This window comes from Hydra vulgaris, chromosome 08 (genome assembly GCF_038396675.1).
Source record: "Hydra vulgaris chromosome 08, alternate assembly HydraT2T_AEP".
NCBI lineage: Eukaryota > Metazoa > Cnidaria > Hydrozoa > Anthoathecata > Hydridae > Hydra > Hydra vulgaris.
In genome coordinates, this window is record NC_088927.1 from 40,354,563 (window position 1) to 40,368,302 (window position 13,740).

The following is a 13,740-nucleotide window of genomic DNA, read 5'->3' on the forward strand; positions in this document are numbered from 1 at the left end:
AATTCTCTTGATATTTACAAATATGTCTTTATATTTTTACAAATACGTCTATATACATATGCAATTATTTACAAGTAACGCAAACCAATCGTTAGCTTTAAAACAATCATTAAGTATAACTACACTTTACACTTCCCCTTGGTCATAACGACCATCTCGTCTCAAGCACTAAAACGCTCAGGAGTCCTCCCTTCCCGCGTGCTTCATTATAACACTGGTGTATTGTTTGTTTTTTCTCCGGGCAGCACAACGTATAATTCTTCATCACCTTCTGGATCCTCATTCAAATCATTGTCACCTCTTACTTGTCCAAGATCTTCATTCGAATCGTTGTCAACTCTTACTTGTCTTAGGGCTCTTCCATGTCGACACGTTTTTTCCACTTCTACCGTTTGCTCCGAGATTATCCCTGGAACTACTCCGATCTTATATTGAGAGTCGCATCGGTTATCCGGGGGTTTAACCCATACTTTATCGCAAAGTTTGAATTTATTGGTTATCTTCTTATAGGAATCATGTGCGTTCTTGTTGTACTTAATTCTTTTTACTTTAATTTCGTATTGATATAACTTATTTGCAGGTGCAGTAGAAGGCTTACAACCATCTTTTGGACTAACGTTATACCAATAAATTGCCTCCAGTATGCTGCACGGAACTCTCTTTTTGTCGTTCTTTTGACAGTTCGGTGACATCGTTCTGCAATTCCATTTCCAGAAGGTGCATAAGCGCACCTGAATCGAAGTTTAACGTTCCATTTATTTATAAACTGCGAAAATACTGTGCTTCAAAATGCAATATTATTGTCCGTCAGTATTTCATCCGGACCTCCTCGTGCGAGAAATATCGCTTTGAGTTGGTATTTGTCCACTATATTTGCAATGTTCTGGAGTCTTCTTCTTATCAGCATTTCATTTGACGCTTTTGTCCTCAATTTAGATTTTCCCGTGAGTGGGTCGGTAACCCAATGGAATACCGCTTTCGAATCGGTGCAGATGTGCAAAACTTCCATTTTCCAGTTAAGACCCCTGTTTAGTCCTTTAACTACCGCATCAAGTGCGGACATGTTTATATGTGTTGTGTCATCATTTCTTAACCAACTAGCGTCTTTGATTATATTGCCATCAACCTTGACAACCACTCCTAACGCTATTGAACTAGTGTCTACCTAAATTGTTGCCTCGTTACTATAAACACTCCAACCAAATTCAGTCAAAGCAGTAGCAACCTGACTACTAAAAATTTGTGCTGCCAATTTTACTCGCTAATAGTGATCCTGGATCTAAATGACAATTTCTTAACTTTGGCACAAGTCGGACAGCATTAACCTTGTCTAAACTATAAAGTCCTTCCAGATGCTTCCATGATATTATTTTACCATCAGATAAAATATCATGTTTTATTAAATTGTTTCTAACACTTTTTACAAGATATGGTGGATCAAATGTTATTTAAACTTTTGCTCCTGTAGTTGGATGTGAAATTTATTGATTTAATAACAAAAATCCTAAAAATTTGAGAACTCTAATATTACTTGAGCTTTGATCACAAAAAAGACATCTTATAGCTAAACCTGTTTTATGTAGATGAATCATAGCATTATTTACTATCTTAGCTAAATTGGTTGAACACATAGTAGTATTACTGTAAAAATATGCAATTGGTTGTTTCCATTTTGTTGATAACCCGCGGACCATCAATACAAGTACTTGGTTTACTGGGTTACCATTAGATTGAATTCCAATGATATTGTCATTGTTTTTGTCATAATCAAGATAATGCTTTAAAGACATTTCATTAAAAACAAGGCTACAGTTTCGTTCCAATATTTTCATGGTATCTAGTTGCATTTTTAGTAAAGCCATAACTTTATTGGAAAAACCAGATTCTAGGGTCCCAAAAGATTTTTCAAGAAACTTTAAAATAGTGTTTCTAGCAGGTAACGAAAAAACTCTTCTAAATATTTTGAAAGCTTGTGGATTGCAATACATGATTCTCAAAGCTAAAATTTTATCTTTAACAGTCCAAAGTTTTCCTTGTTTGATACGATTATTCATACGTAATTGACTGTCAAAAAATTGAAGTTGAGTGTTTGTTAAATATTTTTTAGACAAATTAATAATATGTTTTACTGAACCATCGTATTTTTTTTAACATCTCATGCTTTATCTTCAGGTTTTTGAGTTTTTTTTTAAGACGAGAAACCTTAACTTGAGATGATAAATACTTATTTTTAAAAGTAGTTTTGATAGTTACATTAGGGGAGATGGGGGCGCATTGATCGCCGTAGCAGTGTTTTGAAAATTGCGCAGAACCTGAAAGAGATGTAAAAACTTATTAACTACGAAACACATGTAGAACTATCTGGCTTTTGGAATATATAAATATTTTGATTTAAAAAAATGATAAACATGAATAATTTTAACTTTTAAACAACCCTCTCAAAAGATCAATGTACCCCAAACTATGGGGTACTATTATCTCCGACTTGGGGCACATTGATCTTATATGCGTAATATTATCTAAACGTTTAACACTTCTATAACTAAATCTTGTAAATAATTTAGTCAAAGGGTAATATTGTATAACATATAATACATCTAAATTTTTTAATTATTTTTTAAATATAGCAGTTAAACTCACTAGTCTAATTTTTAATTAAAAAATGTATAAATCACAGCAGCTATAAGCTACCCGCTTTATATACGTTTAAAACTTTACAACAACTTGAAATTTATAAGAACTGAAATATAAAGACTGAAATAAGAATACAACTTTTAAGTTTACAAAACTTGTTAAAAGTATAATATTTTGATTAAGAATATTTCATCATTTGTGAAAGTCAAGTTGTGAAGCAGCTTTTGGTTTACATTGTTTTTTATTCTTAAGCAAGTAATTCTTAGTTTCTTTCTTATCTTTTGTGGAGACTTTTTGTTGATTTTTGGTTTGCTTCAAATTTTTCTTTTCTTTTGACAAACGAATTTCATTTCTGACAGGAGTATCAGTCAAGATCCTTGTTTTTAACTGCCTACTTTTAACATTTTTTTCTCCTGGCAGATGCTTTTGGGTAAGGTTTTAAAACCTCAGGTGAGATTATAGAAGCAACACTTGTTGACACTTTGTTTAAAATACTTGTTTCAATATTTACTATAGTTATTTCAGACTCTATGTGATTAACATGTGCTGGTATCATTTCAGATTCCATGTTGTTGACAGGAGTGATAGTAACTGTATCTGGAGCAGCTCTATCTGTAACTGATGATGGTAAATATTCGTCATCTTTGAAAATTTCAGAATGGAATGGCTCAATGCCAGCTACTCTAAATCCTGTCTGTATATTAGATGGTGAGAAAGCTTTTGTATACGGTTCTCGAACTATTGAAACAATATCATAAATGGTCATTGGTCTTGGGTTTGAAACCATCCAATTATCACATGCAGAATTGTAAAACCTTTTCAATGGTCCAAAAACAGTTCTATCTAATGGCTGCAATTTATGGCTGCAATGGGGAGGAAAACTTATCATTGTAATTCCGTGTTGAATTGCAAGCTCCAAGCCTTTAACAGAAATATGACTTTCATGACTGTCGAGAAGTAACAAAACTGGAGATTCCTGAGAACAGTTTGAATATTTAACAAAATGTTTAATCCATTCTATGAAAATTTCTGAGTTCATCCAACCAGAAGGATTTGCAAATCCCACACATCCAGGAGGTCCTTCCTTAATCATGTAATCATGAAACTTTACCCTAGGAAAAATAAATAATGGCGGAATGGAATTTCCAATAGCATTAGAGGCACAACATGCAGTTACCAATGTTCCTCGTTCTGCAGATGTGATTCTTCCAACTTGTTTGCTTCCTCTACCAGCTAAAACCTTTACCGGCTTTTAAATTGTTGTTAAACCAGTTTCATCAACATTATATATACAGTTATGATTATATTTATATCGATTTCTTACCGTTTTAAGATTTTGAAAAAACTCTCTTACAGTGTGTTTGTTAAAAGCTGTTGATCGAGCGAAGCTCGTTGCTTCAGGTGTTCGTAGAGACAACTCTGGTTGTCTTTTCATAAAACCTTGCAACCAATCAATGCCTGCAATTTTTTTTTTGATCTATGATGATGGGCATATCTTATTGTTTTTTAAAGCAAATTCATATGCCAATAATCGCGTTGACCTAGTTGAAAGGCCATAGTTCATTTTTGATGCAATTAGTAAATAACTTGATAAACTTTTTTCATCTTCTGCTGTAAAAACTTGTCTATTGTTGTAGTTAGGCTTGAAAGCTTTATTTGGATTAAGCCTCTTTTTACGACAATATCTTTTTAAAGTCATTCTACCTATGTTAAACTGACGTGCTACAACATTCAGTTGTGTTCCATCTAAAACTTTATTAACAGCTACTTTCATTGTTTCACTTGGTATAGCAACTTTATTTGTTTTTTTAATTCTATTTCTAACCATTTTAAGATCTGTAAAAAAATATATCAATAAAAACATATGTTTTTAATAAATGCTAATATTTAACATAATAATATTATGTTAAATATTTTTTAATTATTATGTTAAATATTATTCTTTTGATATTATAAAATAATAGTTTTATTATTACTAGCTTATAACATAAGTAGATTTAAAAAATGAAATGCTAAAAGCTATTGTTTGTTTATATATAGTTTTTTTTTTAAATATTAAACACAATTCCATTCGTTTAACTGTATTGCTTATAAACAAAAACATGGGGCACTTCGTCTTCTATGGGGCACTTTGATCCTCCGATCAATGGGCCCCGCATAGTCAAAGATCAATGTACCCCAATAGGTATAGGTAACATATTGATAGCAATATCTACTGTATAAATTGCAGCCAAATAAAAATTATATATTATATTATACACCTAACACTTACAAATTTAAAATAAAATTGTTGTTAACCCATACAGACATCTAAATAAAAATATATTTGAATTATTGTACGATTTAAAAAAATCACTTTTTATGACGAAAAACAATATTTTCTTTATTTTTTTTGACGCTGATAACCTTATGAAAAAATATTACGAATAATCAATTAGGGAAGCATAATGGTTAATTAAATTGCAACCTCACTTCTAGTAAGGCAAAAATGAACGAGTAAAAGCCAAAAGATCATACTGACCCGGCGATCAATGCGCCCCCATCTTCCCTATTCCTCGATGTTTTCCGAAAATCTTACTATGATAAAGAAATCGTAACTATTGAAATTTTTGATAAGATCTTCAAGATCTTCTTTCACAAAACAAGTTTATATTTTTAAGTTGTTATATTACGATTAATAATTTCAAACTTAAAAAATATATATAATTAATCTGTTAGTTATGAAATACAAATATATATATATATATATATATATATATATATATATATATATATATATATATATATATATATATATATATTGTTTTTGCATGGATATCGTTAGCATTTGGGTAATTTGGAATAACTGTAGTAGCCAACGTACCCGTCAACAGACCTAGTCCTAGATAACGTTAAATATTTATCATTATATTTTTATCGTAATTTATGTACTGTGCGAAGTCACAAAACGTGAATGAGCCAGTCATCCTTACTTTAACTTTAGACCTAATCTAAATTCACATAGAAAGCAAACTAGTTCTAATAGAGTCTAGAATAACAAAATAATGCATTTGATAATTTGTATAAACAAGGGGTTAGCAATCTTTTAAGCCGGAAAACCCAAAGTTTAGAATTTTTAAATATTTTTCAGTGTTTAAAGAGCTACTAACACCTGGCTTTCAACATTATAAAAGCATTTGTGCATGGAGCTGGCGAGCCGCATTATTACATTGAAATTTTATTATCAAATGTTCATACCAGGGTCGGCAACCTGCTTGCGAGCAGTAGATTGCCGATTCTGGTATAAACATTTAAATAATATAATGTAGATTATGTACTTGCTTAAATCTTTATTTGTTTTTACATCAGGCCAACAAATACAAACTTTGAAAATATAATAACATTACGAGTAAACATCTCGCGTGTGCTCATTTAGTTCTGTATGTGTCAGGTATTTTTAAAGCACAACACGGTTTAAAAAAAGTAGAAAATATAAAATGTCATTAAAATACTAAAGGTTGGGTGAGCATGTGACGCAAGACTACAAACGCTGCCTAATTTTCTTTTTTTTATTTTCAGTTTATTTTAGTGTTCAATAATTTGAAATATCTATAACAATCCGCAAAAAATTTGAAAGCTTTTGAAAAATCATAAATGTTATGTTTAAATTACCAAAAAAGATGTGCTGCATCAGGCATTTCAATACTAACAGTCTAAAGATACTTGTGCAGATCTGGGACACAAGTACCACGCTTTAAGAACATAATGGAATACCAGAAACATATAATCGAAGAGAGTTTATTTCCAGTTATCGTTTAAAAATTCTCTTTTAACTATTTTAAATGTTCATCTAGTCGATTTTTGAAAATGTTGACGGAAGTCACGTCAACAACGTTTTGCGTCAGGGTTTTCCACTGCAACACAACACGGTTCGTTAAGAATTTCTCTCTTAGCATGCAATTGAGTACTTTTGCAGTGCAAGTCTTTGATTATGACCACGCATAATATACTTTGACGACGAAGGACGATTGAATAATACGTGAAAGTTTATTTTATCAAATTCACACATGAACTTGAACATCGGAATTAAATCACCTCTTTTTCTTCTTTCTTCAAGTGTCGTAAGACCTAACATGGCTCTTCGCTGCTCGGCGGTGTGATGCCTAATTTTAGAAATGGTTTTTGTAGCACGGTTTTAAACTTTTTTTAGCGCTTCTATATCTGCCCGTTGGTAAGGTGACTACGATTGAATAGCGTACTGATCCTGGCATGAAATAGTCTCGTTTTGATACCTTTTTTCTCGGCCAGTATGCATGACTAATAACTAAGTAAATATGTTTGACTAGTATCGAAGTCAATAAGTTTATTTACAAAAGTAACGTTGTTGAAATTAACTTTTCATGACCTCACCCCCTCTTCCTTTGTCAAAAATTGTCAAAAACTTCCAGACCCCCTCTCCCCTTTGTTGACGTAATTAATGGACAGCCCCTATACTTTAATTGGTAACATGTTGGTTTCCTCTAAATACTTTTTTTTTAATATATTTAGTAAATCTTTAAATTTTTTCAAAACTTTTTTACTTTTATATTAAATTATCATTGAATAACTTGTAAATATAACTTGAAAAGTTTGCACTGTTGTTGTTATCATTCTACATCGCTAAACATATCAAACTTTTGCGGCAAGGAGTTTAAAATATAGCAAAAAGTTACCAAAAAGCCTTTAAGACTTAACAGTGTTTATTTTTTATACCATGACTAAACGTATATTGGTTTATGAGGTGATAATTAATAAATTATCTTGAAAAAAAATGGTTGCTATGGGCCTTGCTAGGTAAACAAAGTTTACCTTAATCGTTCCTAAGATGAATTAGACCAATTTATGTACAAATTATGTTCTACAAGGATTGAAATAAAAAAATAACTTTTTATAAAATCTCAAAAATTTTTTTTTTGATACATTTTGAATTGGGGTTGACCACCTTAACATGCCATGTTTTTTGGGTTTTTTCGTTTGTTTTTTCTAATAGTTTTGCGTAATAAATTATTTTGGAGTACTTTTTTGTTTTTTCAAAAATTTTTTGTATATTTTCTCATTTTTATACGTTTTCTTTTTTAGAAATTTATCATACAATTTTCGTTTAAATTTTGTGGATTTAAGTAGGCCTACGGACATCCACGGAGTTTAAAGAGACGTTGTTTTTATGACAAACTTTTTTAATCCGGAAATTCTCTTTCGTATAACTTACAGTACTGTTTAAGAAATAAATTATTAACCTCTTGCGACTCTTGAATAAGATCCCAATTGACAAGCTTTAATTTTCATTAATCAAATTAGTTTCAATTGGTTTAGAAATTTTTCCATTATAACTAAGCTTAAATTCTTCAATATTTCCTCGATAATAGATATTTCACAAAAATGATTTTGCTCTAATTTAATTTCAATAATTAACACAGCTATTGTCATTTGTTGGTTTATTTCTATATAATAAAATATTTGGTTTGACTCGAATCTATTTTACTTAATATATATATACATCTTTGAATAATTGGTAACCAGCTATCTTATGTTTAGCAGCTCTTCTTTCAAAATATTGTCTGATACTGTCTCAGATACTATATAAGTACCGTAAAATGAGGTGACTTTGGCCTGGTAGGTGATTTTGGCTAATTTATAAAAAATAGTTTTAACTTTTAAAAACTACTTTGATCTTCTGCAACTACTTTCAAATTTAGGTTTATCACAAAAGTAAAGTTATTCTGTTTATTTATTACTTAGATTAATTGTAGTTTGCGGAACTATTGATATAATTTTTTCTTTGTTTATTAGAGTCTATAAAAATTGTTAAATTTATATGCTGCAAAATTGTGAGTTGGCTGAAACTGCTGTTAATATTTGAGTGGGTTGTGATATTATAACTAATAGTAAATTTAAATAGGATGAGTTTTGTACAATATTTTCCAAATTTATAACTCTTCTAATTAAAATTAGCTTTAAGTAAAGTTTATGGGGTGGCTTTGGCCACAACTTGGGGTGACTTTACCTTAAGTGAAAAAATGTAATTATTTGATTTTCAATATTATATTTTTGATTTATTTTTCAGAAAATGTTGTCTATAGATATATTTTTATTTGTTTAGTTTTTAATTTTTGTTTTTAGGACAAAATAATAATTAATAATCATATTTATATCAAAGAAACCATGCCAAGAACATATAAACGTGTTGCTGGGAGTCGTGATTATATTCCATACACCCAGGAAACATTAACCAAATGTTTAAAAGAAATTAGAAGTGGTAATTTAACACAAACAGATGCTTGCTTGACCTTTAAAATTCCTCTATCAACAATAAAGAATAAACTGAAAGGTATACATAATAAAAAACCAGGCGGTTCACAATATTTAGTGAAATTGAAGAAGAAATTTTTGCAAACTATGTTATAACTATGTCTTCTTTTGGATTCCCAGTTGACTGTTATGATTTACGAAGTATTGTGAAGTCTTATGCAGACCGTAAAGAAATATGCCTGGTGTTGAATGGGTAAAATTATTCCTTAAGAGAAATAAACAGTTAAGTGTTAGATTTGCAAGTAACATTAAAATAAAGAGGGCAGAAGTAGGTACTGTTATTATTAATAACATTTTTGATAACATCACTCCTGAACTGGCAGGATTCTTCCATTAAACATTTGGAATTACGATGAAACTAATTTAACCGATGACCCTGGTAATAAACTAGTAATAACAAAGCGAGGATCAAAATATCCTGAGAGGATAATTAATTCAACTAAGTCTGCTACATCTTTGATGTATTGTGGTAATGCAGAAGGGCATATCCTTTCTCCATATATTGTATATAAAGCAGATTTGATGTGGACAACTTGAACAGAAGATGGACCAAAAGGAGCATGTTATAACCACTCAAAGAGCTGATGGTTTGACCCCAATTGTTCACAGATTGGTTTGAATCTTTATTGTTACCTGAACTAAAAAAAACTTCTGGAAATCATATTCTAATAGGAGACAATTTGACGTCACATATAAATACATATGTACTGTCTTTGTGTGAAGAAAACAATATCAAGTTTATTGCACTTCCTTCTAATTCCACGCATTTAATGCAGCCATTGGATGTTGCATATTTTTGACCAATGAAAGCTCAGTGGAGCTTTCATTGGTCAAAAATATGCAACATCCAATGGCTGCAAAAAATATTAACAACTTGGAAGCAAATTGGCAAAGGACATAAAGCACCTTCCCTTCCAAAAGACCAGTTTCCGGCATTGCTTAAATGTCTCATGAAAAAAACTAAAGAACCTAGTTGTGAAAGTATGAAGGCAGGCTTCAGAAAAACTAGATTATACCCACTTGATCGAAAACAGGTGTTAGATAGACTTCCTAAAAGAACATTTACAAATAAAGATGTCACAGTAGAAATCGGTTCTCTTGTCAGTGATTCTTTCATACAACATTTAGTTGAAGCTAGAGGTAATGATCATACACTCCCTAATAAAAAGCGACATAAAGTCTCTGTTGTCCCAGGAAAAAGTGTATCATCAGTTGATGTAGTTAACATGCAAGCAGCTATAAATACAAATAAGACAAGAAAAAAAATGACTGTTGTAAAAAAAAACAAGGTATCCACTCTTGAACAGCAAATAATTAAAGATAATCTATTGAATAACTCTAGCACTGATAGTTTGATGATTGATGCATAGTTTTTTGAGTTTTAAATATTAATAAGGTTTCTTTGTGAATGTCTTTATTCTTTGTGAATGTGTTTATGTCTTAAATAAATTTGCAAGTTAGTTTCAAGCTGTTGTTTTTAATATTTTTTTGCCTTAACAACATATCACCTAATATCCATGTATCTGTGAATATGTAAACTATGGAATGATAAATAATTTTAATCAATAATTATAATTTCCTTTTAGGTAGCTAAAGTCACCACCAGTATAGGGGTGACTTTGACTCACCTTTGAAATTAAAAAAAGAGGGTCAAAGATATAATTTTTTTCTTTTTTCTTTTAATTATTTATTTCTTTAGCATCATGCACATCTAATGCAATTTATATCAACATATTAATCATTTATAATTAAGTTTTGAAAAAAAGAAGATTTTAAATTTGGCCAAAGTCACCTCATTTTACGGTATATATATCTTGATGTGTTATCGGAAACAGAGATGTTGTCTTTTGACCATTAAGTTACATCTTTAGAGATTATCTTGTTTTTATCACTATTAAATTCCTCGTTTGTTATATTATACAAAATGTTGCATTTAGCGGAACCTTGCTAGGGCTTTTAAAAAAAGCTAGAACCAGAAGGAATATTTATAGAGTTAATATACTCTTTTACTTATGTGTACTTGTTAAATATACTTCAAACAAGCTTAAGTAACGAAATTCAACTACAACTACGTTGTTACAATGCAGTTATTCTCTTGCGGAGACAAAATGATTTGTATAAGATTTTAGTGCAAATATAATTAATTACATTTTTTTTATTTTATAAGCATATGAAATTTTTGAAACAGGCTCGGGTATACTTAAAAAGTTAAATGAAGCTCAAAAACATGCTTAAGCATATTTTTAATAAAATATACTTATTTCAATACTTTCTAAAAGGTTAATAAGTATAAGAAAAATAAAAAGTTGACTTATGCTCTGTATTTGCCTTGGTTTTAATGTAGCTGAATTAATATTGTAGTATAATAATAAAACATATATACTATGTACAAGTGTTATCAGTGAAATCAAAGATATGAACTTCGCATTCCTTATTGTCCGGACCAATAAAAGTGTCATCTGGAAGAATTTCGTTGGCATCATCTTCCTCCACCGGTTGAATATCACCATGATTTCCTATGGGTTGGTCACTGCCAGGATCAATGATGAATGGTTGTGGCACTTTGTAACTATCAAGGCCCTATAGTTTAACAAGCAAATCTTCTGAGCCATCAGAAATCATTAAACACCCAGTTATTGCCCAACATTTCTTCCTTTGCTTATCATACTTCGAAGTGTTTAAAGCTTTCCATGCTTCCTCTGCCCAATGTGGAATCAAAATTCGTCTCTCTTTTGCAGTGTAGGGCATTTCATTACTGAACCATCTATCAGAATGATTATCTCTATCAAGCCGTTTTTGATGTTCAATGGCAATAAGTCTTTTCAAAGTGGCAGCATATCCTGCGTCAACTGGTTGCCAAAGGTCAGTGACACTTGGTAGACCGTACCAGAGAAGTTCTTTAGCAGCAGCCACAGCATCTTTCAAATCCTCCTACATCTTTCCCTTCAAATTGTCCAGCAAAAGAACAAATTTATCAAGCTTTTGTTCTAAGACAAATGGAAGGAGTGTTTTATCACAACAGTGCATACAAACGTTTAGGTCTAACCAAGCATTTTGTTGGAAGTAAACGCGATTATCTTTGTGCAATGCTAAATTTTTGTCTTTTGAAATGCGTTTACCTTGACCTCTTGAAAATTTATGGTTAGCTTTGGTTGCTCTCCTTCCGGCCGAAACATAATTTGAAGGGAACATTGTCTTTTTTCAAATCCTGAGTCCGGTTGTGAGATCCATGTATTATGTATTGCACATTGATGCTTAGGTACATACTCGTAAGTTTTTTTAACATCAACAACAAAGAGAAGTAAGCTCTGGTCAACATTGAACCCTTTTCCAGGTTGGTACCGTCCCCATTTTCTATCGTAACTTGGATCTTTAGAACTGTTCTGATACACTCTTCTCTGTATGTCGCATGTCATTTCTGTAATAATGGTTTCATTTCTTTCTTATGTTTCGATCTCATTTTTTACTCTTTTTGTTGTAAAAATCGAACTATAACATGTTTTATTTTCACGTTTGGATCAATGTTTAATTGTATATTTTTAGCTTTATCCAAAGCAAGGAAAAGTTAACAAGTTAACCAAGACCTTTCTATCTGGCTTGTAAAAATTTTTTGTAAATAGTAAAAATTCTTTGTAAACGACTCTGCTATAGTTTCTTGATTTGCCTCATAACCATGGGCGTTAATTACTTCTGCTTTAAAGGCAGCAGTATATTGGTGGCGCTTCTTACTAGCTAATTTGCTAGACTCCTCACTTCTTTTGATTGCACTCACAACTTTGTTGACTACGTTATTGAGCACATCTTTCACTGCTAGAGTGATAAGTTCTTCGTAACTTTGAAGAACTTGTGATTGTGAATGTTTACAATCTTGCTTGATAATTCCGTGAATAACTTTAACATGCTAAGACTTATAAGCCAACAAGCTAGTAATTATAGGTTTTAAAACATTATTTGCAATGTTCGCATTCAACAGCTTCTAACGGCAATCGGATTGCACTCATTTCTCCTCTGTGCATAACATATTTTGCGAAACCAAACGCTGCCAATGTAGGCTGCTTTCTTTTTATTTTCTTTAATATTATTACAACTATTTTTAACAGTATCTGAAAATAAGACTTATAAATAAAATAAAGATTTTGATTATGGTATTAAATAAACTACACATTAAGAGCGAGAGAGAAAAAAAAGTGAGAGAAGTACAGCGCTTTAGAGCGACTCTTAAATTTTTCTGTTCAAATAATGAGGTTTAGGTTTTATAACACAACGACTTTATTACTTTATAAAGTCATTGCATTGCAAAACATAAACTTCGATTTTTGTTGGTTTAAATTTAGAAATATATATATATTTAAAAATTTTAATTAAATAAAATTTAAATCTTTTAAATAGTTTATCGAGGCTCAGGAATATGCTTATTTTTTTTCCAAATCTGAGCCTCCATATGCTTATTAGCGTAACGTTTATAAAAAAAAACATGTACACTTATATAACGCGACACCGGCCTATTATAACTAGAAACTAGAATTCCGGCCGCTTTTTTTGTATAGGGCTTTTAAAATATAAATGAGCGGCTAGAACAGAAAACCGTGTTAATAATTTACTGCCCCTGACACCAGCAACTTCTTCAATACCTTTAAATTTAAAACTTTATGGAAAATCGAGCCGAACTACGGAGGGTGATGCAATTCTAAGGAAATATTTATTTGGGTATTTGGGAACTCGCATCAATAAACGAAAACCTTTTATTAATTATAATCATGCTTTTAAAATAAAACTACC